Source organism: Colius striatus, chromosome 5 (genome assembly GCF_028858725.1).
Source record: "Colius striatus isolate bColStr4 chromosome 5, bColStr4.1.hap1, whole genome shotgun sequence".
NCBI classification, from domain to species: Eukaryota; Metazoa; Chordata; class Aves; order Coliiformes; family Coliidae; genus Colius; species Colius striatus.
In genome coordinates this window covers 27,333,689-27,353,801 of record NC_084763.1, presented here as the reverse complement: position 1 = coordinate 27,353,801, position 20,113 = coordinate 27,333,689, and the positions used below count along the sequence as shown (strand labels likewise).

Sequence of the window (20,113 nt, the reverse complement as noted above, 5' to 3'; positions counted from 1 at the left end):
TACTTGGAGTCCTCACTGGAACTTCAGTTTCTCCTTAAATCTGTCTATGGATGCTCACACTGGACATACTACAATGGTGGTAAAAACTGTTTGGACAGGTTTTCCACTCTTCTGCCTTTCATTCAGTCTTATGGGCAGGGCAGAAGGCCGAAGCTGAAGGAATGAGGAGTAAGTTGCTTGCTTCAAAGGAAAAGCTGCTATATGACTGAGAGAAGCAAGGATTTGATAGCTGTCATATTTTCCATGTTAATAAATATATTAACTTTATAAGATAGTAAGATTTTATTAAAGTATTAAAGAAAGTGTCACCAATAAGAAGTGTGGCAAGTATGTGACTGGTTTCTTCTTGTTGATTTGAGACCATACTCTCCTTTCTTAGATTTTCTTTAAGACAACTGGCAATACAGGGACAGAGATTGATGTGTCCAAAAGTTGCGTCTTGGGAGGCAGCAGACAGACATGATAGTTCTTATTCTGTGCCTTTTAGAAAGCAGTTAGGATTCTCTGGTGGATAGCGAGGTGATCATAACCTATCTGATGCCCATTCCACTCCAGATAGATGAGGAAAAGATGTGCAGCTAGGGTTCTCAAGAACACCCAACCATACTGTGCTCTTTGCCATTTATAAACAAGGTTTCCCTGGGGAAATTAGGCTTAAAGGCATTGTATACCATAATTGTCATATCTGTGACTGCGTTTTCAAGGAATGACAAGTTCCTCTTCTGTATAATTCTCTGTAGTCTCTCACCCAGCACCAGTAAGCTCAGAAGTATGTGATCTTATTTTGTTATAGGCACACATCACAGAACTATTCACACAACCCACATGAAAAATGTTTCTGTTTTCTGATTTTTATTCCCTTGAGATATAGAAATATCTTACAGAAGGCAGTAGAGTTGTGTCAAAGATTCATGTCGTGCTCTGCAGTGGCATGAGCTTATTCAGCACTTGATGGCACATGATTTGTACTGATGAAGACTTTCCACATGTTGAACAAGGACAAAATCTATGCTTGTGCCAGAAGTCATTGTTTCCTACCTGTACAGTATAATCTACTCCTAATGCCTATGACCTATTTATAAATCTTTGTCTTTATAGCTGCTTACGTGCAGTATATATAGAAACACCACAGAAATGGTCAGTTACAGAAATGCAGGTAATGGCCGTGTAGTTCTCCCCATTTTGTGGTGTATTCTTAAACAGTGATGCAGCTATTTGTTGTGATACTTACTGCTCACTGGAAGAAATAATCTCTTTCATCATTTATCCACAAAGACTGTTGTGTTCTGAGTTGTGCATAACTTCTACTGTCTGACTGAGCAAATGATATCTGCTCTGTATCTTTAGTTTGACAGTAGGGCTCACTGCTCTGTTATCTGTAGTTTGCCATCAAAATTGCAAACAAAAATGTAGTGGGAAAATACTGTCTATAGATGAAAGTGTTTATAAATGAAACATGCCATGCAACATATTGTTCAGATTACAGACCATACTTTAAGCTTTAAAAGAATTTCGTAATGGAGATTATATTAAGTTGCACACAAACTACACTGAAGTTAGTAAGACCCAGCTGTTTGCTAATAGCGTAACAAATATAAGACCATAGCAATTTAATCCAATGGGAGATTAATTAATATGATCTGAAAAGCAAATCATATGGTGATTTTCAGAGGGAAACTGGCACTAGAGAAGACTTTCATATATATAATACCATGTCGTAGCATTTCTGACTAGACTGTGCAATAGTCACAAAAAACTGCTTGAGGTATCACATTGATAGATTAAACTGGTAATGGAAAGTTGCATTTCAAAACCCAGACAGACATTTCATAAGGTTCTCTTTAGAGACCACAAATTCTTATCAATTCAAATATTAACATGTAGTAGCAGGGAAATGTCCATTGTAATCAGTCATTTTGAGTATGTATATGTGCAAGTATATATGCCCAGATAACAGAGATTGGAAAAATATCTATTGAGGGACATTACATTCTCAGTGTGAACAAATATGGTATCTATCAGTAGATTTGTCACTGCCGTTGCCTACTCAGTATCTGCAAAGAGGGAGAGCAGAGCAGAGGTTCCAGCTTGGCCATGTGGTATGTGCCAGTTCCCCTTTCCTGAACATGCTGATCAGTGTTACTTTTAGGGTACTGACATATTCTGGAAACTATTGTCAGACTGACTCTAAGCAGGACTCAGCTGAGAACACGGGTCAAAGGGGACAGGAGAAACATTAGGAATTAATGTGAAAGGCTTAGATTTTATTCCAAATGTCTTTTATGTATGTAAATACTATAAAAAACTTGCAGATCTTTATCCATCTGTTTGACTGAAGGCCCACCTCATTTTTACATGGGGTTGAACATATGACTCCCCTCAGGGCCTTTCACCCATTTAAGCTTTTCTCTCCAGAGAAATCATCTGCTAATTGAAAATATGCTTCTCGCAGTAGGATGATAGATCGGCAAAATAGTGTGAGATGGCTATTAGTCTAAGAGAAGTGTAGTAGTGGTGAATATTCTGGTAGGGGTTAAGGCCAGCTGAAGTTGGCCAAAAGATCTCAGCAAAATCTGTAGGAGTTTCAAATGGAACCAGTAGTTGTCTATTTCTGATCCTTATTTGCATCTTTAGAATAGAATGGAATCTTAATGGTTGGAAAAGACCTTTAAGATCATGGAGGCCAACCACTAAACTCACACTGCCAGGCTCATCACTAAACTAAACCATATCCTTCAGCACCTCATCTATGCATCTTGTAAAGATCTCCACGGATGGTGACTCCACTGCCTCCCTGGGCAGCCTGTTCAAATGCTTAATAACATTCTCAGTGAAAAAGTTCTTCCTGCTGTCTAATCTAAACCTCCCCCAGGCACAACTTGAGCCCATTTCCTCTTGTTCCATCGTTCATTACTAGAGAGAAGAGATCAACCCCCCACCTCACTACATCTCCATTTCAGGTAGCTGTAGAGAGTGATCATATCTCCTTTCAGCGTTCTCTGGGCTAAACCACCCCAGCTCCCTCAGCCACTCTTCACAAGGCTTGTTCTCTAGACCCTTCCCCATCTTCGTTGCCCATCTCTGGGCATGCTTTCGGCACCTCCATGTCCTTCTTGTAGTGAGGGACCCAGAACTGAACACAGTACTTGAGGTGCAGTCTCACTAGTGCTGAGTACAAGGGGACAATCACTTCCTTGGCCATGCTGGTCACACTATTTCTCATACAAGCCAGGATGCCATTGGCCTTCTTGGCCACCTGGGCCCACTGGTGGCTTCTGTTCAGCTGGTTGTCAATTATCCCCTCCAGATCCTTTTCTGCCAGGCAGCTTTCCAGCCATTCTGCCCTAGCATTCCCCCCTGCCGGTAGCATTGCATGGGGTTGTTGTGGCCCAAGTGGAGGACCTAGCACTTGGCCTTGTTGAACCTCATGCGATTGGCCTTGGCCCATTGATCCAGCCCGTCCAGGTCCTTCTGAAGAGCTTTCCTGCCCTCAAGCAGGTCTATGTTCCTGTCCAGCTTGGTGTCATCAGCAAACTTGCTGAGAGGGCACTCAATACCCTCATCCAGGTCATTGATAAAGATGTTAAACAAAACAGGCCCCAGCACTGAGCCCTGGGGAACACCACTGGCTGAAGAGAAACTTAAAACTCATTGTCCTTTAAGATGTGTAATTATCACATCAGAAGGATTCTGGCAACTGGTACCTCAGTATAGACAAAAAGTTGGCAGATACGGATTATTTCAGTCCATTTTACCAAATTTTTTAAGACTTACCAGTGCAGTGATTCATTAGAGCCATCAGCCTCACATTAGCAGCTTGCAGTCTTTTGCCATTACACCATAAATTCTGGGAAGTTCTCATGCTCTGTCCCTTCTTCTCCAGCTCATTTATGGGAACTGCTTCTACTATGTGCCTTTTATGGATCATGAAGGAGGTAATTATTTCTTTTATTCCTCTATCTCACCCTGTGTGCTGGTGCCATGAAACCATCTGTAAGCAGGATAGTACTGGGAGAGGACACCAGCTAGAGTCTTAGAAAGACCAAAAGCTTCACTTCCACTGCCCTTACGTGATTGTGTTCTGTATGGTGCCAACTCATGAAGTATAGAATGGCAGAAAAGAGGGTGACACAATGTGTCAGTGAGGAAGCAGAGACTTGTGTGGCAGTGTGGACTGCCTCCTCACCCTGTTGCCCCTAGTACACAACCCCAGTGGCAGCCAGCCTTAGCGAAGCAGTTTAACAGCCCCTGTAGCTGTCTGGCTGAGATTTCTTGCCACGGTTTTCCTTACTTAGATTGAAACTAGCTAAAGACTATTGGCTTCATGTTGGTAACTCTGTCATGGACTGCAAGAGTGGTCACAGAAACGTCTGGGAGTCTGCTACTGGGAGTTGTCAAGATCAGTTATCACTGGCTGTTTTTTGATCTCAAGTGGTGTTCCTGTGCTGTAGGAGTTCTGCTTAATGTTAAAAGTGGTTTTATCATTGCTGAATGAAGGTTGTTCCCAAGGCACTAGGCTGCCCAACATGACAAGTTTTAAAATAGTGTTTGCATGGTGTTAATTACCTTAATTGCATTAAATACAGGATTATGTTCTACTGTTGAAGTGTGGGATGTAGGATTTGTATTCATCTCTGAAGAGAGAATTCCTTGGGATCTTTGCTTACATAGCTCCTGCTTGTTTTACAGTTCTTACGCTTAGTTCTTACAGGCTCTGATAATATTGGTTTATAAAGGCAATTGGGTTGTCACTGGGTTTACCTCATGTGACTGTCATTAAGACTCGTGTCACATACTCGGAGTGACTTCAGCCAGTGTCTCACTGCATTTTGTAAAACAAGACCAGGGAACTTGCCCTTTCCCTTGTGGAGAGGATTATGACAGCACATTTGTTATGGTCTACATCTTGCTTGTGAGGACTTTTGTTGCTGGGAGAGATGATGCACAGCTTGTGCACAACATGAAGCAACTTAACTCTCCAAGGTGTAATTTTAAGCTCTTCTCAGATTTAGGAATAATGACTGTATTCGAGCCATTTTTCTCTAGCTTTCTGTACTAACTGTTAACTGGACACTATGTAACAAGAAATATTGTAGTATGATCGACAAGTTCTGTGTTTTATGGCTCTTGACATAGCCTTGCAGGGTGCGTTTCTTATCTAGCTCTCTTTAGATATATTTAAAGTCAAATGTAAACTTCAATAACGTTGAAGTTACTTTTCTGTGAGTTACTCTTCCTTTTTAGCTTGTTTGTTTTATGATAGCAGATCCCAATACTTCTGCAGTTTTTGAATGAGTTGTGTGCGTGGTATGTTTTAATTGTAAAATACTAAAATAGATCCGAATAAAAATTATGTAGATATCTGAAAATATAAATTAAAAAAATCCGAAATGTAACTTTTAGTGATACTTTTCAAATAATGTTACTTTTGAGGATATTACTCGTTTCACTGACACATAGAGGCATGGTAGAGTTTATGATATGGCCAAAAAAGTGCTTTGAGAAGAAACATTCATGGATTTGTGTTTTTTTTTATTCTATTTTTTTTATGACTGCTTAAGCTACAGATTCCAAAAAGCTAAGAAAAAGGTTAAGAACATACTGTGCTAGCAAATACAGATATTTCAAGACATTAATAGTTTTGCTCAGCAACTCCATTAGCATGTTGATGCTTCTGTACTCAAGAGACTGTGGTCAGTCCCTGGTGCCCAAGGTTGGACTGAGGACTGGAACCACAGTCATTTAGCAGGAAGTTTATACTGGTTCAGGCTGTGCCTTAGAATATTGGGTAGCCTAGTATGGAAAAGGAAGCCGCAAGGAAGGGATGAAAGCAAACACTGCATGCCCATGCCAATGTGTACTAGTGATTCAGTGACCCTACCAGTAACGTTTCACAGTGGGAGGAGATATGAGTGGATGTTACGTAGTCAAGAGTAGTACCCGGAAATGACGGTGAAGAGCTTATGAAGAGCATGGGAAGTGATCGAAGTACACAGTAGCTGTTCAAAACACATTAAAAAAAAAATCTTAATTTTACTATGTAATTGGCTTAAAAGTGGTTATGGTTGTATTTGGGCTTTTTTTTTTTTTTTTCGTGCAGTTTCTTTGCTCTGTTTTCTCTCTGTGTTATGGTTCCCTGTTCTTTCAGAAAGTTTATATATAATTGAACTTTTCTTTTTCTGAAAGTATTGCAGTATAAGATAGGACAGAGGTGCTTTAGTTTAAGCAGAAAATGAGATAAGAGTAATAACTATGCACAGAGTGAATTTGTGGGAAGAGGATTCCCTTCACTCTGTTGAGGTTTTTTTTTAAGTACAATATATCATCTTGAAATTACTTTATGTGGACTCCACTGTATTACAGGAAGGAAGAAGTGCTTGTAATCCAATGTGACAGTAATAGGTGAACAGACATTAATTTTTCATTAAATAGTTGCAGGTCTGTTTTTTGGAAGAAGATAAATTTTGACATTTATTTCTAAACAGTAAATTTGAAGCAGTTAATAAGATAATACAATTAATAAGATAATAATCTCTGATTATTAATTTTATCTTATACACCTTTGTACTTTTTTCTCTTATTTTTGACAAGTTCATGGTAGGATCTGTATATTTTGAATGGCTGACTGCATTGATGCTTGTCTTTGAAGGTTTTGGGGTGCTTTTTTCTCTCTGGATACAATGCTCTACATAATGAGTCCTGCTTTCTTGAGACATGTTTGTGTCTTTCTGCCTTTCGTTAATGTCATTCTCATTTAGAAACAGGAACTGTGAAATGTGAAAGAAATTAATAGATCTCTTCTAAATAGACATTGTCAGGGAAGAGCAAAGGAAGTTAATTGTGTGAGTTCTTAGAACCAAGTAACGTTTATTTCAGAGACAGACATCCTTCTCAGGTCAGGATGGCTTTTGCTTTGCAAGTAAGTTACTTTTTATCTCTCTTTATGATAATGGCAATGGGAAAACATGTGATGGCAGTTTCTGCAGATGGAAGGTTGCAGAAGCTGTTTGAGTGTAGCCACCAGCTTGATATCAAAATTGGAAAAGCCATCAGAGTTTTAAGTTTGGGTGGGCACTGCAGTTGAACCTTGTGTCATGTGAGCCTATGTGGCATTATCAGGATAGTCTCAGTGCTGTAGCAAAGTTTTGAAGTTGAAAACACATGAACTAAACACAGATATGGGGAAAACAAGCCCTGTAAAGGCATGTATTCATTCAGAAAGGCTTTATTTATTAAAAGATGTGGGAAGTTTAGTGGGTCATTTTCCATCTAGTCTGCCTATTTCTTTTGAGGGGAAGGTGGTCATCAGATCTACACTGGAAAGGCAGAAGATAGCTTTGAAGAGATTTAATCTTACTCTGAGGTCTCAGCCATAAGTGAAGTGAGCATGTTTCTCTACTTGCTGTGCTCTGGAGTAGTTCCATGTGGGCAAACATTTTCCAGGAACCTACCAATTATGGAGATCTTCTGTGTAAGTTTTCATGCAGATGCTTTCTTAGGACATATGGACTATAGCAGATAACTGTGTATTGAGCTGCAGTTTGAGGCCTTCAGGCAGTTTTCTGAACAATTGGTAAGATTTTGTGTGTGTCTTGAGATGGCTGTGAAAAGCCATAATTGGATGAAAGTTAAAAGGTCCTGTTTCAGTGGATTTTATTGAGATTTTGAGTGGCAGAAGGGACAAAGTTTATTGTTTGGTTTTTTTTTTTTCTTTTTTTACATTTTACTTATTGCAGTATTAAACTGTGTATCTGGATATGTGTGTTATGTGCTTTGACTGGCATGCAGGAATCAAAAGCTGAATATCCTGCTGTCAGACATCATTTCTAGTAAAAAAGTACATTTTTTCAATAAGCTAAATTTCAAGTAGATGGGACCATGAATTATGTCAGATGGGTCAAAAAAAGGTGATTTTAAATGATTACTAATGATTTTCTTGTTAATTGGTCACTGTAATAGCTTGCCACTGTCAACAGAAAGGGTGCTCCCACCCGGTAGTGTCAGTAAGTCTTCACCTTATGCCACAAAACGTGCTGTTAATATAAATGCACTTGGGCAAAATTGCATCATATGTGGCATATAGCCATATATATCTATAGATCTATACGTCATTATTGACTAACAAAGTATCCTTGTTCCAAGGAGTACAGGATTTACAGTTGTTCATTTGACCCTAAGTCATGTAAGTTTATAGATTTTATTTTCCATACCTGAGGTGGGTGGTAGCTTCCAGCAGCATAGCACTGTTGGAAGTCAGCCTCCTTGTCATTAGTGGTGCAACTTCATTCCAGGCTACAACCAGTCTCCTCTTTACCAGAATGTTCTCTAAGATGAGGTGAAGCAAGCTGTATGAAAGATGGCTTAAGTTCTGGAAGTGGATGAATTAGGAGGATAGTGGACAATGACATTTGGTTGCTTCTCAATTTTTAAGGAAGATCATATGCTAGTATTTTATCATCCCTGGCATGGAAGTTGAGCCATTCATTTTACCTGAATTCAAAGGCATTTAAAGTAAATCTTTGAGAAGCCCTTTTGTATGTGTGTTGGCTGTCAATTTCATTTTCCTTTTTTCTTTCACAGATGTAGATGTGATTGGAAATTAAATAGAAATTTATGGATACATAAGCGAGCTCTTTCAGAATGAAGTGCTAGCCAGTTTGTCACTTTAGGACTTGAGTTGTGGAGAAAGTGAAAGGTAATAGTGTTGGGTATTAGTTTTGCTTTGTGGTGTTTCATAAGATGTGTAGCTCTCGGTTGACAGAATAGTACTCACATACTTTGAGTGAGTGAAGTCAATGAGATCTCCATTGTCTGTATTTCCAAACCTCCTTTCCTTCAAGTAGCTTGACTCGATCATTCTGTCCATATTTATGCTTTGTCCACACCCTATTATTCCTGTACTTTCTGCAGAGTGCTTCCATCCACAATGATGAGTGGCTAGTGATTGTGTAGATTTTGTGGTGGTTCTAGAAAGTGTTTTCTGCTGAAGAGTAGGGGAAAGTAAGTTTCGTGCAGTACATTCATCACCTTCAATTCCTAAGACATTGCATCAAATGTGTTTTGTGGATATAGTACTGCCATCTCAGCATTCATTTAATTCATTAAACTTTACATTCTGCAGGGAAAGTCCTGGATCAAGATTAGCTACAGGGAAATCCTTAACTGTGTAGAAATTTCAGTTCAGGTATCCACTGTAAGATCTCAATTAAGGGAAGAAAACCAAACACAACCATATTTAAAAATCAGTCTCAATAACCTCATTAGCCAAAATAAATTCCTGGTTTTAGCAGCATAACTAAGAAATGTAAATGAGCATGGCATAAATATAATAAATTTTATTTATAAAAATATAAAAAGCAAAACTGCTTTCCGAACATGTGAGCAATTATTGGTATTTTGTTCTTAATTATTTTACTATACTTGATTATAATATTTTCAATGAAATAACACTATCGAAAATCACTTGCTGGTATCTTTTGAAATACTTTAAGTAAGAAAGAGGAAAACTCAAAATCAGTCAGATTACTGTGGTCAGGAAGAATTTTTAAATTTTTGAGAAAGAAAAGAAATTATACTGAACAGGAGGACCCAGTCAAGGATGCTGCTGCAGCTACTAAGATTCTCAGTTGAAAATCTCAGGATCCAGCTTTCTGCAGTGCATTGATCAGGAGGTTTCAGGCTACATTCCAGTCTGTTTCGTGTTAAAGTGAACACATTAATGACTTCTGTGTGATACCAAGCTCTCTTGGTGATTGTTACAGCCTTTCCATGGCATACCTTAAATTAGTTGCACTGCTTCTTTTCCCAACCCTTAATAAGCAATGCCTGATGCAATAATTCCTTAACATATTGTTAAAGCTATCTCACTGATCACAAAAACTTCTGTTCAAAGCGCAGAAACCAAGCACTTACTTTCATCTTGCCTCTTGTATTGCAGAATAATAGTTTGTAATGACATTTTCAGCCAGGTTCAAAAGCTCAATCAACAGGACTAAATGTACTTATTACTGCAATGTGCTCAGATTTGTTCATCTTAGGTCTGATGAGAGAGAACTTCTACCCTGAATGATTAATGTGTTAGGTGTGGGATCAAAGTTTCAATATTACTAGGATTTATTTAAATTATTAGGTTGAGATTCTCAGAGGACTCAGTTTCCTGAAGAGTAATTTTGAGTATTTGACTGCATTCAGTTGGTGTAGCATGTATGTTCCAGGCCTGATCTACAGATTTCTAAAACTTGAATTTGGAATTTGATTTTTGTAGATTTTTTACTAGGAAATTTATTTTCTGGAAGACCTCACTTGAGAAAGAATCTCTCATTTGAGACTGAAGAAATGTCCACTGGCTTGCTATGTGTTGAGTTATCTGACACAAGGTGTCTCAAGGTATCTTGTTTTGAGAAAAAACCAATCTACTAGTAAGAAACGGACCTACTGAAATGCAGAAAAACAAAATCGGGTAATAATTTTCCTGTTTTCTGAACTGCACTTAATATATGACATCAGAATTGTGTAGAATTTTTCCGTGACTATTTTTTCTTTTGATGTAACATAAATTTCTCAGAAATGTTTTATTTCAGTAGTTTCTGGAATATTAAAGAATGCAGAACCATTTTCCAGTATTTGTTTAGAATAATAATAGTAATAGAAAATACTTCCAGCTAATGTACTGCAAAAGTTACCACTATCTTAATAATTCCTGTAGTTTGCTCTTCGAATGCTGAAAAATTGCAAAGGCAAATGTTTGACAGAGTGAGAAATGTTGGTTTCTTTCCTATACTCACCATCATAAGTCCATAAATCTACTTACTGATTAAGGTGACTAAACCATAAATAAACTGAAGAAAACCTGCTGCAATTACAGTTTTGAGTTGAGACAGCATATATCTGAAAGAGATTATGAGTATGGTAGTGACTTGTACTCAAAGAAGAGGCAGTAAGTTGGATAGAAATGTTAATATAGTTCTGATTATGTCAATAACTATATTTTGGTTCCTTAAAGTCTTACTACTTTGAAGTTGTGATTCTGATACATTATCCAAGAAAAATATAAACTAAAAGGAATTTTGTTCATGAACACTTAAAGCAGAAAAAGTTATTTTTTTATCTCAATAAAAAGAATCCCAATTAAGCTTTACTTTCATTATGTTTGAAATCTACATATGTCTGGATATAAATTATGTTATTTGTTAGTGATTTCGCCCCTTCTCAGTGCTTTTTCTGTTAATTCTTACTTTTTTAAAGTTGATCTGACAAACCAGATTGGCTCCCTCTGGTGGTTGAAATCATGTCTCTACATTTTGGAGGGAGCATTTCAGAGATCCCTTTAGCCTGGAGGGCACAAATCATGAATAATATGTGCTAAGTTTAGTGTTATTTCATTATAATTTTTTTTAATGAAAACATTTATAAAAAGAAGAGCAATAGCTCATACAGAGTGCAATGTTAGTGATAATTGTGTTTTCTATCTGAAATCTTTTTAATTTAGGGCAATTATTTACAGCCCATGTTTTCAAGAAGTCAAAGTAGGTAGTCAAAATGAAGTAATTATACTTGATATGAACACAGTAAGATTGAAATTATTTACTGTGGTGAGCAGAGAAAGAGGAGGAAAGGAGGAATTTAATTTAGACAAGCAGTGTAATAGTGATGATGCTAAGTATATGACAGAATTACATGGACAAGAGGTTATATACTTAGCTTTAAATTGTTTGTGTCTCAGGAGCATTGTTTTATTTTAGAAGTAAACATCTGAAAGTTAGATTTTGTCAAGACACCCTTTTGTTATAAAATAGAAGAGTTCTGCAATATTTAAAATACAGCTGTGAACCCGAGATGTCTATCTCCTTTTTTCAAGCATTTTCCCCAAATTCCAAATGGTAGACTATGAAAGGGAGAGTTTTTGTGCTTACTTACTGCAAATGATTATTATAGTTTAGATCCGTATGCTATAAACTCACAATTGTCTTCGTATTAATGAGACAAAAATAGAAGCGAGCATCCCGGAAGACTGGCATTTCCTTGCTTGTGAGTTCATAATGCGTTTTGTGTATTTTATGTAATCTCTTTTACTGAAGTGCCTGCCTTATGTAATGTCTTAGTAATGCAAAATGAGGTCATCTGCATGGTAGTCAAGGTTGTTCCCTGAAAGATATACTCTGGATGCAGCAGAAAAGAAATTAAATTAAGACCTTTAAAACCTTCACATCAAGCTGAGAGGAATCTTCCTCAGAAAGTCCTCCTTTCTTGAGAGTAGCCTATCTTCTCTGCCTATAGATGTCATTATCCATCCAACTTTGGGGCTTGACTGCTGCATAATATTCCCATACCATCTTTCTTTTGCATCATCATTGGGACTATATCTTTCCTTTTCATTCTCCCTGCCTTTCCCATAGTGCTTTCTCTGTGCCTTCTTTTAGGTGTCATGAGTTGAACAGATGAACTGGAAAATGGCAAACCGGTGATTTAGTCTTATGTATTTGTTTTATTTCAGTCACTAGGCAAAAATACTAGGTGATTCAGTAAGCAGAGGAAGACAGACTCCCCTGAGTACTGCAGTCCAAGGCAACATGGAACAAAAGGATGCAGAATACAAAAAATAAAAACAAGTACAACTTTGCTAATAAACATCTGGAATTGATTACTTTGCATAGGATACATAAGACTTGTTTCTGAGCTAAACATAATAAGTAGTATTTTGTTGCCAGTCTCTGAGTTGCATCTCATTTGCTCTCTCATTAGAAAGATTCTTTAAAAGGTATTATTATCCTTCTAGTGGATTTTCTCTTTTTCTCTGGCAGATTTCATTTCAGTTCTCCCTAGTTCTGTACTTGGGATCAAACTCATTTTTAACCTCAAGCTTGTTGAAGATCAGGATGTTCCGTAAATGTTTATTAAAGCATTCAAATAATAGATGATCTTTCTTGATTTCCTGGGTTATGATAGAGAGGTGATGAGATTAGTAAGTTGCATGTACACGATAGTTTTTGCTATGCAGTAAAAAAGAAGATGTAAGGAAACCCTAAATATTGTAGCATCTGGCGGAGCACATACAGCTATAAAAAATCTCAAAAAAAAAGGGAAAATTAATTCTTTGAAATGCATTTTTGGGGTCAGTCAACTTTTTTGCTAAAATACAAAGTTGCCAACAGTTCCTTGAAGGATTCACACTTCGAAGGGTTTCATTTGGAGCACTGTCTGTCACACCCCTGAAATAGCAAAGCTATTTGGGGATGCTAGTTCAGCAAACCTCCACCCACTGTCTAATTTGCCTGTATCGTGCTGTCCTATGATACTTCAGGATATACATGGTAGATATTTACGTTTGATATCCTCGCTTCAAGGAAGAGCTTTTTCCATTGTTCTCTTTCTCTGTGTCGTCCGCTTGGGATTATAATAGTGGTATTCCCACTCTTAGGAATTATTCAGCAGATGTAAACTTGACATTGCGACCAGTGTGCCTGCAGCTTTCACAGATAGAGAAGAGACGAAAGGAAAATGAAAAATCACATGTTCTGGATGTATTTGGTAGCACTTGTAGCAGCTTCATGTTGTCTCTGGATGGGGGATGAGGCAAAAACTGTAGCAAGTCTCTAGAACCCCTTGTGGTGCCCTTTCAGTCATCCTTAGCAACCTGGAGGACTTTGCACACTCCTTTTTAATGTAAAATAATACTTACACAATTAAAAACATATTGCTTTTCTTGTATGTTTGTAACATCTATCATTATACCTGCTTTAAAAACAGAGGTGCAAGAATCCTCTCCTGTCACATCTGCTCTTTGATTTTTCTTAGCATTTCAGGATAGGATATGATGGAAGTTATGTATGTATGTGAGTGCATGCATACAGATTTATTCCACACATGGTTTAATTTTAATTAATTAATTACAAGGCTTTAAAGAAGTGTCTAGCAAACAATCATAAGCTGTCATCTATGGATTTGGAAACATTGTACCAATGTAGTTATGCAGCCGCTAAGTGGTACTCCATCAAATCAAACTTCCGTCATACCAATCCATGCACAGGAGATGCACAGCTGAAAGAATGCTATTTTACCCTCTTCCCTGTCATTTCATGTGTATGCGTGACATAGGGTAAGCACATCATGGTCAAACAGACTAACCCAGTACCACGTATCAACAGCATATTGAACGCTGATATGTTACCATTATTTAATGGTATCACTAATATATCATAGACTTTGGAACTGAGAAGAAAGTTACATACAAATACTAAATTTTAAACTATGTGTGCATTTATCTTTGTCCTGTTTTATTTTACCGGCAACAGTAGTATCTAGAATTTAGGGTGTTTTCCGGAAAGTGAAAATTCGCCTGTATGCTGATGAGTGTAGAGAACATGTATGTAAGAGTTCGAGCTGACATAAAAATGAAGTAACTCAGAACTCCAAATATAGCTCAGCTTGGATTTTTTGATAACGGGTCATCCTAGGTTCCAATTTAAAACTGTTTCACATTCTGATGTGATTTACTGGGTGCTTTTGCCTTTATTCCTGTGACAGAAGTGGTTGACTTGATATTTGTGTGAATTCTGGCAGGCTCATAAGTGGAACTTTTGCTCCACAGCAAACACTGCAACATTTAAAAACTTCATGGCTATAACAAATTAGATGGCATTTATGTTTGCATTTAGCTCAAACGTCTAATTGTAGAGAAGGAATCTGAATTTAGTAAATCAATATAATAAAGCCTTTGATTTTTTACAAAAGCCAGCTAGCTGTAAATTCAGTGTTGGTATTTCAAGGCCTCTCACTGATATTTTAGAAGTTTGTGGTTGTTCGCGCTTCCTTTCCAGGCCCTGGGGAAATAAGAGAATGGTAAATCAAAGCCCAGATCGCTGTTTGCATTTATTTTACTTCTCATTATGACATGTATGCAAACACTTAAAATAAACAGGGAAAAGGTATAATCATGATAAGATCCCTTTTATAGAACAAAGGGGAATACACTTCTAGGCAAATTTGTTACACTTCTTAAAACTATAAACTCAATTGAGTGCCTCATCAGATTTGATAGTTCATGTATACTTCTAACTCAGTGATGGTACTGTTAAAAATAATTATTGACTCTTGAAGGATAATCCAGGAAAGTAACTGGAAAGTATTTTTTCTGATCTGAAATGTGTAATAATTTCTTATGCTTTTCCTTTCCAAGTGAGGAAGTTTTAAAAGTAGAAATTGCAGTTGAGTGCTTAACTGCAATAAAAAGTCATCGTGCAGCCATGGACAAAAAATTTTCCATTTACTGTCTCCTTTCTGCTTTCCTTGCTTGTGACAACCAAAATCCAGAGTGTGATTGAGGATATGTAGTTAATAAAAAAGTATTTAATAACAATCAGTGAAATCCATATGACACCTTTTTTCCAGCTTGAATGCGTCCTTTAGTGTAATTGCATGAGTGGAGAAACAGTTCTGCTGATTTTAAGTCCTGGATAAATTTTATAAGTGTTATCTTAAATCTGGATGCTTTTTCCCCCATATTAAAATGAGATGCTCTCAAGGCTGTCATCTTTCATCCCTATACTGATGAGAGAGATTCTGCATCAAGCTTCTCAGGTGGCATAAAGAAACTTTGCCTATGTTGATGTTAGCAGAGGAATGGCAGATTATGCCAGCTGAGAATTGAGGTACAAGATTTTAGCCGCCAAAGCTGGGATGATAAAAGCATCCCGTGGGATGTAACCTATCCTTTCACAGTTTATTATCTTCTGACTTCTACTTTTGATGTCACTAGTTATTCTTAAAATTTCGTCTTGTCAGTCTTGCAGTCTGCTGCACAGGTCTTGCCATGGCACAGCTTTGGCTAGAGAGGAGGCTCAAGCCACCTCTTTGTTGGGGACAAAGATTAGGACATTTTTCTGCAAGTTTGAAGAATTGCTGTACTAGTTTTCATGCCAGACTCCATCCTCTTTAGTCATGGCTATTCAAAACCACATTGCTCGCATAATTTACCAGCATCCTCATAATGGACACATTGCTCTTTATTTACACTGTGGCCTCATTGCCACCTTATCAGTGTGCCAGAGCTGTTCTTAGGTTACAGACTTAGCAGTGCTCCTGTAATGCTGCTTCTTTACCCAGAAAGCTCAGAAAGTTTTAACTCCTTTTCCTATGCTCCATCCCTGGCCGACTGCTTGTGTCTAATTGCCTGGCCAGTCCTTTTCTGTCCTATCTCCTGACAGTTACTTGTGTTTTAGCTGCCTGCCAAAGTTTCCCTCCTACCCTCTCTTCCTTATTTCTGCAACGTTCAGTCTCCTACAATGTTTTATGTTTTTCAATCTTTTAAAAGATTTTTTTCAATCTGCATTCAAAGACACTGTTACAGCTTTTCAGTTATTGGTGCTTTTCAAATCTTCAGTGAGATGGCACATAATTCTGGAGCATTCCAGGTTTAAACAAGTGAGTAAATTTAAAGTATTATCTTCTTTGGAGCAAGGGGGCTCTTCCACTCTTTCTACCATCTAGAACTCTTTTCTGTGAATTCCATAGCACTCTGGTTATGTCGTGATTGACTGATGGCTAATCCTGCAAAAAGGAAGGGTTTTTTCACTTTCTTTGAAAGGACAAATGCAGGCAGTTTCTTTAAAATTGGCAAAACTGGTTTGTTTTCATTTTATGAAAAGCATATGAAATCTATGAAAAGTACTGAACAAGTTAATAGTAACGTTAGGTGGGTTCTGTTTTGTAGAGCAGAGTTAGTGAGAGTACCATTCATATAAACAGTTCTGCCATTCTCTTTTCTTTGTAATACTTCACATGTCTGGAGTATTCCAGACATTCCAGTAAATTCCAAAATTGCTAGTTGGAAGAGCTTGTCATCTGTCTCTTGTCACATGTAATTTTAATTTTGCATTCTAACTTTTGTAGTCCTTCTTGCACACTTCATAAACCTTAACTACTTCTGCAGTAAAAGGCTGCCTTGCATGACCGAGGCAAGAGAAAGAGCCTCAGTGGCTTCATGCCCCGTTCCTAACTCCAGCCTTCGTTACTGTCCCAGCCCAACAGTATAACCAAGAAATTCCTTTGGGAAAGGGTTAGCTTGAATCCCTGCAGTCCCGGCAAATTCACACGGTTCCTCTAATGTAAGAATCATGAATATACTGCAGACAAGGTGTTGTGGTAAGCAAGTCTCCTAGAATTCTTCATTGCATCTCAACTAATAAATGGCGACTGTTCAGCTGATGGCAGCACACCTTATTTTAAGTTCCTTCTTATAAAGGGGGCAAAAATGTCTGCTGAGAAATGTCACTGCCAGCAAAAAAAGAAGTTTGCCCCTATTGGGAGATGATGGCAAGAAAGCTAGCTGGTTTATTTTCTGATATTTTGCTCTAGCGCTTGTGATTCGTAAGATCCATGTATTCTAATACACTAGAATTTGAATCTAATCACAAGAAACAAAACTTGAAATGCCATCTCAAGTGAAAGACTTGCAGTTTTTCAGCGATTCTCATTTTAAGGAATGTTTTCAAAAAGCCAAGCCTAAGGGGTAAAACAACTTCTTTTACCTCTTTTTCTATGTGTTCCAAATGTCTAAATCTACTCAGCAAGGATGCTGTTTGGCAAGTATCTTATTTCTTTCCACAGAATGTCAAAAGCACTGCAAGGAAGTGCCATCTATGGAAATAATTGATATGAATGCTCCTCTGAGACTATTTTTGTTGTTATGTTTCAAGATAAAGGCAATTGAGTATTTATAGGAAAAATGAATACATAACACCTTTTGCAGTGTGTTGTAGCTGAAAATTAAATATTCTCCTACTCAATTTTTGAAATATTTCCTGGAATCACTGAGCTTTCAGTAACATTTTTGGTTAATATTCTCCAGCCTACAGTTGTATTCACCGCAGCTGATGTGAGCTCAGGGAGTTTGTCTTTATTTAACCTTAGAGAGGAATCCCAGGCTTACTCTGTAGCCAGCAGAACTGTTGGGAAGGATCCGCTCCAGACGGCAGTCAAGAGAGTGTAGGCAGGTTCCTGCTCTGAATCATGCCTGCTACATTATCACTCCATTGATGATGCTGGAAATCCTGCAAAACAGAGCTCCTTAAAGTGAAGTTAGCCTTTATCAAGCTCTGACTAACATTTTCTTTCATTATCCATCCTTTTTCTTCTTTGGTTAATATCTTGATGAACCCTGTTGTTGAAGTCCTGCATCCCACTGCTTCTCGTGATGTTTGGAAGTTGAGGACGCTAATTAGGACATTTCTACCTGAAAAATTCATGTATCTTGTAGGGTTGGTGTAAAAACACAGAAAGCCTCAATGAGAATAAACATCCTGTATCACCTTTGCTCTTTTCAGACTTAAAATAGCTTTGGGGTGGCAGGGGGGAAGATGCTTCAGTTAAAAGTCAAAGTTTTTAAAGGCACACAGTTTTCACACCAGTGTTGTTCCATGGGACTGTCTTGTCAGCTGGTAACAAGAAAGGAGAAAGGAAATGGCCTCTGGCAGACCACCTATAGTTACATGTTTAGAAATTGTTGGTTAGGTTGACTATTACCCAGCTCACTATTAGCTATTACAGTCACCCCCAAAAGTTAGTTTTTGCTATGTAAGCAGCCCGTAGTAGTATTGCCCATAAACTTTCTGTTAGCAGTATTTATACCAGGAAATAAATGTTTGTCTTTTATCAGTAAACAGTGTCATTTAAATAACGTGAAAGATTATGTGTTGATTTCTATGAATTCAACTCTCTGGAACTACCTTAATGTTTATTTTACCCCACATTAAGGAATGAGTTAAAGTTAAATATGATGAAGTAGATATTCCAGCGCTAGATTTATTATTTCAGTGTATGAAAACTCTGGAAAATGTGGATCATATCAATTGAGCCTGGTTTCAGTTGTACATTTTACTAATAGTGAAAGGAAATTTCCATTGTTAGAAAAATCTAGAGGCCTCTCCTCACGAGAAGTGCTCTGAAAAAGAAGTGGAGTGCTCATCAAAGATGGGAAGTATAATTAGCCTGAATTTAAATGCAAACCTGCAAGCATTGATTTGCAGCCAGTGTCTGCAAAATAAACTGCAGGGTTCAGTTTGCAAACACTATTGAGAACCAGACCCTGCAGGGTTTGCCAAGCTCCAGTTACTATTATTGCCCCCAGTAAGGCTTGTTATCCTGTCACAGAAGATGTAAGAAAATCCATCTCTTCACTTTGAACATGATAAGCTTTTGTCACCTACAATGCAATTAATGTTAAAAATAGAAGAGTGCCAATGATAAGATTGTGACTTGTAGGCAATGAGCCATTGTCCAAGTACCAGAGACTTATCTGGAGGGCGAGTCAGCCTGCACGGTTTGCTGTCAGTTTGCAGATTGCCACTTCTCTTCCAGTCTGATGAAATATTCATGTCTTTGCTCTGCTCTCTGCAAGCACTATTGATTTCTTGTATAAACGTGGCTATATTTAGTCTAGACAAATGGAATGTGGATTGCTGCTGAATAAATGGGATGAAAGGCTGGGGGTTTGCCTGTGTGTTTCTCTTGGTCTGTGGCAATTATTTATAATCAGGAGTAGTTTTTGTAAGTGAAAGGTGATTTTTTATAATTTAGTGATTAGTCTCAGAACAAAAGTAAGCACTTAGACACAATCAGTCTGCTGGGATAGTGGATTAAGAAAGCAAATTATGCTCTGAGGTTTACAATCACAGTGGGATTTTTTTTATAAAAAAGGCCCAGAAAATGGTATGTTTCCAGATTTTTGAGAAGAAAATAATATAATCATCAGAGAGTTTTGATGCCTCGTCTCTTCTGTCTGTAAAACTTTTTACTAATAGTTTTGATCATACAGTTGGAATTAAGTTCTCCACATTTGCTGCAGTTACAACTTTTGCTACTTCAGTTTTGCTGCTTTTGCTTTCTAGAATATTTCTGTTTCATTTTGGTTATTTTTCTTGAAAACAAATACAGCTGTAGCTGAGAAAAGGAGAAAATTATACTTAAAATCTTGTCCCTAGTAATTTCCAACAGCATATTTGTTTTCAGTTAATAATCTTATTTTCCTGTGAATATAGTGGAGCAGTAGGAACAGGGGTGAATGTGTTTATGTTTCACTGTCCTCTCGTGGATGGAATCAGAACTACTGAGCTTTAGC

At 37.6% G+C, this 20,113-nt stretch overlaps 1 protein-coding gene across 4 annotated transcripts in view; it reads left to right on the top strand.

Moving 5' to 3' along the window:
- Window positions 1-20,113, top strand: part of HDAC9 (histone deacetylase 9) — a 387,397-nt gene that overhangs the window by 143,818 nt on the left and 223,466 nt on the right. The window lies entirely within an intron of this gene.